The following is a 13395-nucleotide window of genomic DNA, read 5'->3' on the forward strand; positions in this document are numbered from 1 at the left end:
AATCCTCAAACAGTACTAGGGTCATCCAGGCTTTCTTGTTACTGCGATAAAACACTGGCAGTGTGTGCTTGCTGACATGTTTAAAAGCCCTGGGGTTCTCTGAATGATAGATCATGAAGGGCTTTAGCTTGAAACCAGCAACATTCCCCCCCCAACAGAAGTGTAATTCTGTCCTTGAATGCCTTGAATCCGGGCATTTTTTTTGCCTCTTTGTGGATGTATGTCCGCTCAGGCATGCGTTTCCACAATAATCCAGTCTCATCCACATTGAATATTTGCTCAGGCAAATAATTCCCTTCCACAATCACATCATCTAACTCCTCCTTAAAAGCTTCGGCAGCACCAACATCGGCACTAGCTGCCTCTCCACTCACCTTAACATTGTGTAGACTGTAGCGTTTTTTAAATCTATCAAACCACTCATGACTTCCTGTAAAGGTTTGATCACATTCATCTCCTGCCTGCTCCTTCAGGCTTTGGAACAGGCTTCTTGCTTTAGCCTGTATGGTTAGAACACTTAAGGGTACACGCTTCTGCATCTGGTCTTCTATCCATATCACCAATAATTTTTCCATATCATGGATAGGACCTTGTCTTTTCTTTGATATTATAGTTCCCTTTATAGGTGTTGTTCCTTTCACTACTTCACGAATACATTCCTTGTCCTTCAGAATAGTGGATATAGTCGAGTGTGAGAAACCTAGGTCGCGTGAGATCGTTGCTACTGTTTTTCCATTCTCATACTGTGTTATTATCTTCAGTTTCATCTCAAAAGTAATTGCCTGTCTCCTTTTCCTTGGAGCACCACCAGCACTCTCACTTTTACGCTTTCCAGTCATTATAAAGTCAATTAAATACGATAATAACGAAAGTTCACAGCGCGATCAGTATAGGATACGATAGCCAAACACAAACAAAGCGCTCCACTGAGTGAGTGTACCCACGAGGCGACCCAAGACACCCCTCCCTCTCGCCCAGGACGGAAACGTTTCGGTATAGAAAATGCGCGCGTCATTTGAAAAAAATTTTGGTCACGACGGTCGCAGTCGTATGTCCCGTATGGACGTACGGTCAAAGCAGGTCGTAAGTACCAATGGACGTAAGTCCACGTAGTCGTAAGTCGGGGTCTAGCTGTATATATATATATATATATATATATATATATATATATATATATATATATATATATATATATATATATATATATATATATATATATATATATGTATGTATATATGTGTATATATGTATGTATATATGTATGTATATATGTATGTATATATTTTATGTATGTATATATTTATGTATGTATGTATGTATGTATGTATATATGTATGTATATATGTATGTATGTATGTATGTATGTATGTATGTATGTATGTACAATCCGAAAGGGATGATGGATTAGTTGGAAGTGTATCCGTAAAGAAAAACAAATATTTACTTTATACGTTACGTCAATGTTTGGCAACTATAGTTTCCGTCACGACAATATTCTCATTAGGCTGGGTCGGGGAGTGAAGCTCTTCTCACTACATTGAATATTATTTATCACTACGCGTCAAAGAGTACATTACAAATCATACTAGCATAAAAACACACTGAGTGAAGCTCTGTAATTATCGCAATATTAAGTAACACTAACCACCGATTTCGAAGCATAACTCACGGGACAAAACATATGGGGATTGGTGGTCACACTGGACGGTGCAAGGTGGGTGAAGGCGGGGCGGGTGAGGCGGAGCGGGTGAGGCAGGGCGGGTGAGGCGGGGCGGGTGAGGCGTAGTTAAGTGTAGTGGGGAGGAGCCGAGGCGTGGTTGATCGGGCCAGGCCGGGGCTTTGCTGGGCGGGGCACGGAACGGCAGGGATGGGAGGAAGGGTAAGGAGGGTGAGGTGAGGATTAGGACAGGGAGGAGGATGTATGTTAAAAGACATGTTAAGTTATAACAGTTAGTACAGACACCGCTTTCATCACTGAAACACAATTTCTACGTTCAACACTGACCAACAATCAAACTGCACTTGGGCTACTGAGAATGTCACAGATCGCGGGGGACACTGAGAAATCACGTTAAGCACTGAACATATTTCTAGAAAAAATTCGCGCATACCACGACAAGAGACATTTACTTGAGCTGTAACGTTGACACACTAGGACACTTTTCACGCTACTATGCAGGAACTCCTTATCACGCACTTTCGAACAATACTCAAACAACGAGCCAGGTGTTATGGCTAAATGAGGGAGGGCATGGGTTTACGTTAAGTACACTGTTACCAATAACAAGGGACGAGGAGGGCGTGAGTTAACGTTATAGTACGCTGCCACCAATATAATGAGGCACTCTGATAAGAAGATTACATATAGGTAGAATATTGATAGTATAAGAGTATAAAAGAGAGGAAGATTTTGGTAGCGTGGCCGTGATAGTTATTTACTCTCTGGACTTAACCTTATCGTATCTTATACGTCAATACACATCTATTACGTCTTAAGGGCGACTTCTCAAACACCGCTTCGTTACAACTCTTTATTAATTACGAACATGACATGGACACATTAATAACACCTATTGAAGTTACTAGGACATTATATTTACGTTACTAGGACATCATATTACGTTACTAGACACTGATTCTCGGACACGAACATGAAATGAATACACTTCCCATGTAAGTAACTCATCCCATGGAAAGCTCTGACAAAAACTCACGTGACCTAGGGGAGGCCTAGCAGGTGGTCCTGGGTTGTCTCTATGGGAGACTGCTTAGCTGGGCACCGGTGTGTCGAGGGCAACTCGCTCCCGACCGGAGGCGACCGGAGGCGGCTTGCCTCCGGCCCGACTTCTCTCAAGCAGGACTGGGGACGTGGTAGCTGGCCCTTCTTGGTTACAAGACACACTCTCTCTCTCTGTCTCTCTCTGGGCAGAGGGAGGACTAGGACGTTAGGGTGTGTCATAAGGAGGCGAATTTTTTTTTTTTGAGTTTGAGAAATTGGCCCATGGTATTAATGTTGTAGTTCTATGTGCAGAATCATGTGATATCTTCAGATTTGAAAAGTTTTCATTTTTTGCTAGGTAAATTTTAACTTGAAATCTTATGAAAATTCAGTATTCCCACCCTTTTACCAACACCACTAAATAGCTTATTTAAAGTAAAGTAAATGTATCAGGTTAATTTATTAGGATGAAAATGATCCAGAATAGTGAAACGAATGATCTTGACACATTTATTAAATTTAATATTCCTTTAGAAAACAAAATCATCAAAAGGCAAAAACCGGTTTTGATTACTACGACCCGGTGTTGCTGCACACCATAGAGAACATGTCTTTCTTGCTTCTGTTTCTACTCATCACCTCCCTGCTGACCACCTGAGCTCGGATGTAGCCTTCCCTCCTCTCCTGGTTGTACACGTGACTGCTGGCCTCGCTCACTTGCTGTACACAACGCTCTATACTCTGGGTGTGCGAGGGCCAGGCAGGGACATGCATGGGGTTGTCCAGGAAAGCTCTGACCTGAACATTGGTGAGGCTGCAGGTAAGAGGGGGCTCACTGCCAGCCTGGATGTTATCCAGATCTATGAGATCAGTGAGGGTCTTGGCACCTATATTGACTTCAGGAGTCTTCCTGACCCTGAAGGAATCGTCACCAACTGATTCTGCCATGCCCAGATCCCCCTCTCATAAGTCTCTACATCCAAGATCTTTTGACTGCCACTCTTCTCTCTCCTCCTCATCCCATTGCAGAGCATTGTCTGCAGAACTGCCTCGGATAAGCATACCAGGAAGATCTCCTCACAGTCTGCTCCATAATCTGAACAATCCTTCTTGGCTGACTCTCAGGAGCCTGCTGGAAGAGAACATGCCTCGGACCTTCGAAGAACGATGACTTGACCTTGGTGTTGAACCAATTTGGCAAGTAGACACTCACGGTGAATTGGACAATAAGTCTCAGGTTGTGAAGCTGGTTCCCTTTCAGTTTATGATGAGCTACCCAAATTCTGCAGAACCTGAGAGCCGTTGTGAGCCACCTAGAATGTGAGACTGGACCTATCTGCAGGTAAGCAAGTCTATCAGGCATGACCCCAGTTTTGATGGCATTGCAAATCATGTAACCATAGTACTGGTCAGTACTCAGGTCGTCAATGACAGTATGCAAGCTCAACCAGTGAGGGCCAACTGTGATTTTTTCAAAAGCTCGGATTTATTTCTAACTCAGTGGCAGAGTCCAGCATCTTGCCAAGAGGACCAGACCATCTGTTGTTTGAAAGAGTCTTGCCATCCAGCTCCTGGATCAGATGTCTGAGTGGCAACTCGCTGGTGTGGAGGTCACAAACAATCCAGACCAGCCTCCCACCTTCCGCTCTATCCACTGTATGACCCCCTCACACCCTGTGTTCGTAGTTGGTGCTGTCCCTCCAATGGCCTGCAGGGTCTGGTCTGATGCCTCTCTCTCTGAGCCAGTTCACAATGTTATCTGCCACTATCTCAGCTGGTTTCCTGATGTCATCTTTCTGGAGGAAATGCCACAACATTTCCCTCCTGGTTCACTTCAGCAGGAGTAGTGTTCCTCCTTCACCATGGCAGGGAACAACTTGTCAGAATCTCCAACTTTCATGAACACTTTAGTGTCATCCCTTCTCCCATCAAAGAACAAACAATTGATTCCATTTTCTCTTATCCCCTTTTCAAACTCCTCTTCTAGGTTACTGACAAGTTTCTCCTGAGCTCTCCTTACTTTGTTATGATCTATCACCAGGTGAACATCATCAGGCGTTATCAAACCACCGTCAATCCAGGCAGCTGTTGCTATCTCTGCAGTTTCTCTGAGACCAGTGTGGTAACAGATAAGCTGGCCAGAGCTATGCTCTGGATATCTTTTCCTATTTCGAATCTTATGCCTGGAAGGTTTGGGATCATTATTTTCGTTAGGGACAAGTCACCATTCTCCTGGTCAGCACTGGATCAGCCATGGGGAAGTCATTAAACTCTGAATCAGCTTGACTCCAATCATCGGCCTTTTTTACTCACCCTGGCCTTCTCAAGTCTCTTTCTTTTCCTCGGCAACTTTCTCCTCTTTCTGTCTCTCTGTGGCAGCCTCCCTGTCTCTTGGACCTCGGAATATCTTGGCTAGAAATCATGAGAGCCACTATACTGCCAGTCTTCTCTCTGTGCTTTGGACAAATGCCAGTTCGATCACAGTGAATCTTCAGTTCACGCCAGTAACAGGAGATGTGGGCCTCGGATTTACAGTCACGATCGCATCCAAACTCAGGACAGAGAACAATTGGGCACTTGCAAGTAATTATGTCAAATAACTGGTCCAGTTGCTTGGCAAAGCTGTCCTTAACTGCAAGTTTTCCTCTCCCAAGAGAGATATCTCTTGCCTTTTCCCAACTGGCTAGCAGTCTCTCACTAATCTTCTTCTGACTTGTTATGACTGGAGGCTTGAACTGAGTGTTAGCCAGAGTGTACTGCGCCAAGACAGCTTTGGTCATATCACTGGCAATGTCTTTGTTTGTGTAAGTTCTTTGGTTTTTTTCACTGATTTGTCTGATTAAAACACCGTATCTCAAAGCATCTCTCAATGTAGGCAACTCCGACTTCAGGAGCTCTCTCCCAGACCCAAGATAGTGACTGAGATGGCTGGATTTTTGGTTCCTCGTCCTGACACAAGCAGCCATCGCAAATATTATCAACTTATAAATGCATCAGAATCTGAAACAGAAAAAAATATTGTTAGTTGGGTTGTTAAAGAATGAAGTCAGAAAGCAATGTTCATTATTTAATTGTAATGCACTCATGCAGTTGCACGTTAGATTTTCGATAAATTTCACGCTAAAATTTACCTAGCAAAAAGGTTGCAAAATATTGAAACTGAAATTATTTTCTATTTATATATTAGTCACACCCTAATATATATATATATATATATATTGGTTATGCCTACTTAGCGGTCAATTGAACCCAGAGGTCGAGTTAAATTGAAATCGCAGTTAAGTGAACAACAGAACATATGGGATTAATTCAAAAACCGGCCGACCCCCAAACTCCACTTTTGAAGGCACATACCTATTTGTAGTAAAATAACATCTTAATTTTATGATGGTACATGCACACAATTAATACTTAAGAAATAGAAATACAGTGCAAGTTAATGTCCATTCAAATAATGGACTCAACTCCCTCCCTCTCTACACTGTGGGAAAACCACTAAATTTTAATAAATAATACCTCAAACTAAAGTTAGGATAATACAATTGACATTGCTGGATTCCTTGAAAGACCAGGAATATTTTGAATATAAATGTCATATATTTTGCACAAAAGATAACATAGTTACCTAGAGAAAAAATTTTATCTAAAAATTGTAAGTTTAAAGCAAAATATATGATGTTTATATTCAAAATGATCACCAAATTATAAGAATTCCAGCAATGTAAATTATATTCTGACCGGGTAATTTGTATGAATTTTATGAGCTAAAACAAATATCTTCAGTTAATAAAAAAAAAATAATCTTCACGACACTATCTGTCAATCAAAGTACTCCACCTTGCCTCCCCCCCTCTTCCAACCGCGCGGTCAGTCCCAACCCTCCCCCCCCTCCCCCCACCAATCCTCCCTTCCAGAGTTTTTAACATTTAGTATTAAATAATACCTCAGATTAAAGTTAGGATAATATAATTGACATTGCTGGATTCCTTGTAAGACCAGGAATATTTTGAATATAAATGTCATATATTTTGCACAAAAGATAACATAGTTACTCTGAGAAAAATTTTATCTAAAATTTGTATGTCTAATGCAAAATATATGATGTTTATATTCAAAATGATCATCAAATTATAAGAATTCCAGCAATGTAAATTATATTCAGACCGGGTAATTTGTATGAATTTTATGAGCTAAAACAAATATCTTCAGTTAATAAAAAAAAATAATTCTTCACAGGGTAACAGATGGTCGGTCGGTCCCTCCCTCCCTCCCCCCACCCCCCACCAACCGTCCCAAGGAGATGTGTGGGATAACCACTAAATTTTAATAAATAATACCTCAAACTAAAATTAGGATAATATAATTGACATTGCTGGATTCCTTGTAAGACCAGGAATATTTTGAATATAAATGTCATATATTTTGCACAAAAGATAACATAGTTACCTAGAGAAAAATTTTTATCTAAAAATTGTATGTCTAATGCAAAATATATGATGTTTATATTCAAAATGATCACCAAATTATAAGAATTCCAGCAATGTAAATTATATTCTGACCGGGCAATTTGTATGAATTTTATGAGCTAAAACAGGCAGTCAGGCAGGGTGGCGGGTGGGGCAAATCTAAAAATAGCGTCTGGAGCCGGACACTCACCGCGTATATGTGGAAAAATCCGTGTTAAGTGAAAGTTCAGCTCTGGCGAGGCACCACGTATATGATAAAACGCGTTAAGTGAAACCGCGTTAGGCGGGGTAATACTGTGTGTGTATATATATATATATATATATATATATATATATATATATATATATATATATATATATATATATATATGTATGTGTGTGTATGTATATATATATAATATATATATATATATATATATATATATATATATATATATATATATATATATATATATATATATATATATATATATATATATATATATATATATATATACCCGCTTTACGTGGTTCACTTTACGCATTTCCACGTTTACGCGGTACCCTGCCGAACACGGAATGCTCACTTTATGTGGTGCATGTACTCTTTTACGCGAAGATCGGCGGGGGCAGGGTGCGCACAAGGTCGCCCAGTCATCAAAACATTACCGAGTTCTTCACCCGCCACTCGCCACAGCATGCCCAAGTCAGTGATAGTGATAATGATAGTGAGGATATGGACTTTGAGGGGTTTGACAAAGATGCCCTGGTAGCCTCTGTGGTGGATAGTGATACAAGTGATACAGGTGAGGGCCAACATAATCTGCCCTGTGCCTCAGAACCAACCCCCCATCCCCGTGTGCCCAGCCATCTTTTCTACTAATGTACAGTCTACGCGGAAAGTTAAGGCACACCGTGGAAAAAAAATAAAAAATCATGGTAAGGCAAGAAAAAAATTAAAATAACACTCACCCACCCCTCTTAGTATTTTGTTGTGTTTCCCAGCACCTCTTTCAGTCGTTGTGGAACACTGTCTGCAAGGTTTTGCAGGTGCTGTGGGGTGAAATTGGCCCACAGTTGCTTAATTGCTGTGGTGAGCTTGGGGACGGACGAGCTGTCGAGGTCACGTAGGCGACGTTTCATGAGCCCCCAAAGGTTCTCAGTAGGGTTGATGTCGGGGGAATTGCCAGGCCAGTCCTTAAAATATGAAACCTGGCAATCCTCCAACCACTAAGTAACCAATTTGGCTGTGTGGCAGGGAGCACCATCCTGCATGAACACGTCGGCGCGTGTTTTCTCAAACGAGTCAGGCAGAACGTCACAGAGAAGCTCGAGGTACACACCCTGGTTAACTTTAATGTTTTTTCAAGCACAACCAACTCACCAACACCGTAATAAGTGAAACAACCCCATACCATCACTGAATCAGGATGCTTGACCGTCTTGACGGTGTACCTGGGGTCGAGCGGGTCAGAGTCTGGCCGGCAGTACACCCTATCGTGACCACAACCACTCACTGTAAACATGGCTTCATCACTCCACAGGACGTTCCTCCACTCCTGAAGGGACCAGACACTGTACTTCTTTGCAAAAGTGATCCTCTTCTCCTTCTGGGCAGCAGTCAGCAGAGGCTTACGGCGTGGTCGGGTAGGCGCGATAACCGAGATCGTCATGAAGAAGCTGCTGCACCGACCTTAAGGAGACGTTACCAAGGAGTCCGGGGTTAGCTTGCTTTAATTCCCGTGCCTTGAGCTTAGGGTTAGCATTAACTTGCCTAGCAATCACCTTCCTGGTTCTAGGAGATCTAAGCTGTGGTCGCCCAGACCTGGGTTTAGGGGTAGGCAACTCTTCCTGGCTGTTTGCTTCAAACTCCGAGATGAATTTTTACACTGACCGGCGGCACACACCGGTTAATTCAACTATTTCAGTAACTTTATGATTAGTCTTGTATAAACCAATCACCTGTGCAACATCCTCACGCTTAGTAACTCTCCTGGACATCTTAAAGACCCAGAAATCACACGATAAAGCACTGTAACTCAGGCATAAAATCACGGCACGTGGCGCTCACATGGGTACAAAAACCTTCCACCCATGCAACCTAAACAAAGACTGAGCGGTTGTTGCTATGTGACAACTGTCGCCTAAGGGTTCCAGATGCCGTTAGAATTGTGACTAAATATTTCTGATCAAAATTTATCCCTATCTTGAGGGTAAAACGATTTGTGCCTTAATTTTCCGCGCAGACTGTAAGTGTTAAAAAACCTAATAATATTGATATTTCTCTTAATTATTAATTGTGTGTGCATACCATCATAAAATTAAGAAGTCGTTTTTACTACAACGTAGGTATTGTGTCTGAAAAAGTGGAGTTTGGGGGTCGGCCCAGTCTCTATTTCAATTAATCCCGTACAGTATGTTATGTTGTTCACTTTACGCGTTTCTCCCTTTACGCGGGCCGCCGTGGGTTCAATTGATCGCGTAAAGTGAGGGTTCATTGTGTATATATATATATATATATATATATACAGTCGGCCCTTAACATACGCGGAGGTTAAGTAACAGAGATACCCATGAATGTTAAAAATCCGTGTACGTTTGCTGCCCTCCCCCCCCTAAAAAAACCCTGGCCCCCCATGTCCTTATTTAACGTATATACCTGTGTGTAGTTCGAGTTTTTAAGACCAAATTATTTGGCCAAAAATTGGGGGTCGACCTCTAAACGGGTAATAGTTTTGTTAGGTTGAAAAATATTTACCAATAACTACCAGTAAACAATGGAAACGACGCATTAACGCATCACCAGCTGTGAGTGTCGGTAGATCTCTTGCGGCATCATAGCAAGCCCAAAGTAGTCAAATGCATGGTATGGTATGCAAAGGACGATGTAAAACATAAAGTATTCATTTTTTAAAGTTTATTTATAGATACTGTATATAAATTTTTGTTCATTACATTTGAAACATCAATCTTTGTTAATTAAATTTGAAACAAAAGAAAACTACGATACCTTATTTCTAAATACCAGGTATTTTCATTAGAATATTACATCACAAGTATGTTTTACCTTAACTGTGACCGAATGAATATATTCTCAGAAATAAATATGGAAATGTAATATTTTTGCTGAAATGACGTACGTATTACAATGGAAAGTGGGCTAAAATCATGACGAAAACAATGACTTTCGCTTTCTTTCGTTGTTCAAAAGATTTTACCGTGGAACAAACTTGTACTGTACATGTACTAAATGATTACGGTACTTTTATTGTTATGTCTATTGCAAATATAGATTGTTTATACGGGTATTCAAATAAATCAATATCTTACAAGAATCCCAGCAATGTAAGTTATAATCACTCAGGTCGTTTGGGTGGCAAATTATGAGAAGAGCTTCGTCACTCTTAAGTAATGATAAATAAACACGTAGGCAGGCCTTGCCAACTGTCACATCTTATCTCATATAAATAAACAAACACCACACTCTGTCACCTCACCTCCCATCCCCCCCCACCTGTTCGCCATGCTCGCTGGCTACCTCCCTCCTTGTGTTCCCAAACAAAAGATTGGTGATAACTTTATTCTTTAAGGTGTTTATTTTATATAATATCTCAGACTAAAGTTAGAAGATTATAATTTGCATTGCTGGAATCCTTGCAAGACAACCAATAATTTGAATATAAACGACATATATTTTGCTCAAGATATAAAAATGTAGTACATTAGTGTACAATACTGTGTAGTACATTTTATAATACAGTATAAAGTTTCAACTGTATTTTTGAGTAGATTTACATAAATTTTTTCATTTATTTTCAACCATTTACATGCACACACCATACTAAAAGAAACATAAAAGAAATAAATGACCTTAGTGCAAAGCTGGAGTGCACACGTACTAATTTGATTACGGTACTAAAAATGGTTATGTTTAGTGCAAATTATAGCATGCTTATATCAAATTAATTAGTATCTTACAACAATCCCAGCACTGTTAATTATATTCTCCCAGGCCATTTCACTGGCATTTTAAAATAGGAGAAGCGTAGTAGGACTGTTAAATAAACACACAGAGACCTTCGGCTCAAACTGTCAAACATATCACCTCAACCCCCCCACCTCGCTGGCTGGCTGGCTGGGTCCCTCCTCCCTCCCCTCCCTCCCTCCCTCCCTCCCTCCCTCCCTCCCTCCCTCCCCCCCCTCCCCTATCTGCTCAGCCATGGGTTTATTTAGGCTTACAGTTTTTATCTTATATAATATCTCAGACTAAAGTTAGGAGATTATAATTTTCATTGCTGGAATCCTTGCAAGACAGCCAATAATTTGAATATAAACATCATATATTTTGCTCAAACGTTAAAATTTTTTGTACATTTGTGTACAGTACTGTAGTACATTTATAATATAAATTTTTTCAACTGCATTTTTGGGTAGATTTACATCAATTTCTTCATTTCTTTTCATCCATTTGCATGCACACACCATACTAAAAGAAACGTAAAAGAAATAAATGACCTTAGTGCAAAGCTGCAGTGCACATGTACTAATTTGATTACAGTGCTAAAATTGTTATGTCTCGTGCAAATTATAGCATGTTTGTATTCAAATTATTCAGTATCCTGTACACACGTTAGACCTTGGGCCGGTGCCAACTGTCAAATGTACTACCTCCCCTCCCCCCAAGCCCCCTCCCTCCAAGCCCCCTCCCTCCAAGCCCCCTCCCTCCCTCCCTCCCTCCCTCCCTCTCCCCCAACTGCCCAGCGTTGCTGGCATCCTTGTAAAACAGTGAATAATTTTCATATAAACGTCATGTATTTTGTGCAAGAGATAAAATTAATCCACTTGTATCACGACTAATATTGATTTTAAGAGTAAAAGTGTATATGTAAGTATATAGTATTCCACATACTGCGTAATACAAATATAAATAAAAAAGTTTATGTGATGATGGGACAACGTCCCATTTTAGTTAATATGCGTTTCCAGAAGCATTATCTATGATGTTAACGGTGCATGACTGTGTGTGTGTGTGCATATATATATATATATATATATATATATATATATATATATATATATATATATATATATGTATATATATATATATATATATATATATATATATATATATATATATATATATATATATATATATATATATATATATATATATATATATATATATATATATATATATATATATATATATATATATATATATATATATATATATATATATAAGCCTAAACATGCAGCGGGGTTGGGTAACAGAATGCCCTTGAATGTTGAAATCCGTCTACTTTTGCTGCTCCCCCCAAAAAAAAAACCCAGGCCCCCATGTCCTTAACATACTCGGGGGTTAGGTAACAGAGATACCCGTGAATGTTAAAAATCCTGTATAAAAACCCAGGCCCCCATGTCCTTATTTACCGTATACTGTATAACTGTGTGTAGTTCGAGTTTTTAAGACCAAATTATTTGGCAAAAAATTGGGGGTCGACCTCTAAACGGGTAATAGTTTCGTTAGGTTGAAAAATATTTACCAGTAACTACCAGTAAACAATGGAAACGACGCACCACCAGCTGTGAGTGTCGGTACAGTCGCCAGGGCAGATCTCTTGCGTCATCATAGCTATCCCAAAGTAGCCAAATGTATGGTATGGTATGCACAGGACGATGTAAAACATAAAGTATTCATTTTTTAAAGTTTATTTTTGGATACAGTACATAAATTTTTGTTCATTACATTTGAAACATCAATCTTTGTTAATTAAATTTGAAACAAAAGAAAACTACGATATCGTATTTCTAAATACCGTGTATTTTCATTAAATATTACATCACAAGTATTTTTTACCTTAACTGTGACTGAATGCATATATTCTCAGAAATAAATATGGAAGTGTAATATTTTTGCTGAAATGACGTATGTATTACAGAGGAAAGTGGGATAAAATCATGACGAAAACAATGATTTTCGCTTTCTTTCGTTGTTCAAAAGATTTTACCGTGATCGCTTTTCGAATGGTTTTCAGTTAAAAAACTGTTGTATTACAATAATATTCTATCCTAATTCACTTGAATAAATACTACGATACCACATTTCTGAATATTTTCATGAAAATCCATCAAAATCATTTTCCTTGTCATCGTCTTAAGCACCAAACAGCTCCTCCCAGTCTTCTCCTTGAACAGGGCTCGAGGGTACATGTTTTTCGAATCGTTTTCAAT

General features: G+C 39.7%; 1 protein-coding gene across 1 annotated transcript in view; it reads left to right on the plus strand.

Moving 5' to 3' along the window:
* The window catches only part of LOC121874600 (tetratricopeptide repeat protein 21B-like), a gene marked incomplete in the record, with an annotated part of 547778 nt that overhangs the window by 504813 nt on the left and 29570 nt on the right, over positions 1–13395 (plus strand).

This window comes from Homarus americanus, unplaced genomic scaffold (genome assembly GCF_018991925.1).
Source record: "Homarus americanus isolate GMGI-L3 unplaced genomic scaffold, GMGI_Hamer_2.0 scaffold34360, whole genome shotgun sequence".
NCBI lineage: Eukaryota > Metazoa > Arthropoda > Malacostraca > Decapoda > Nephropidae > Homarus > Homarus americanus.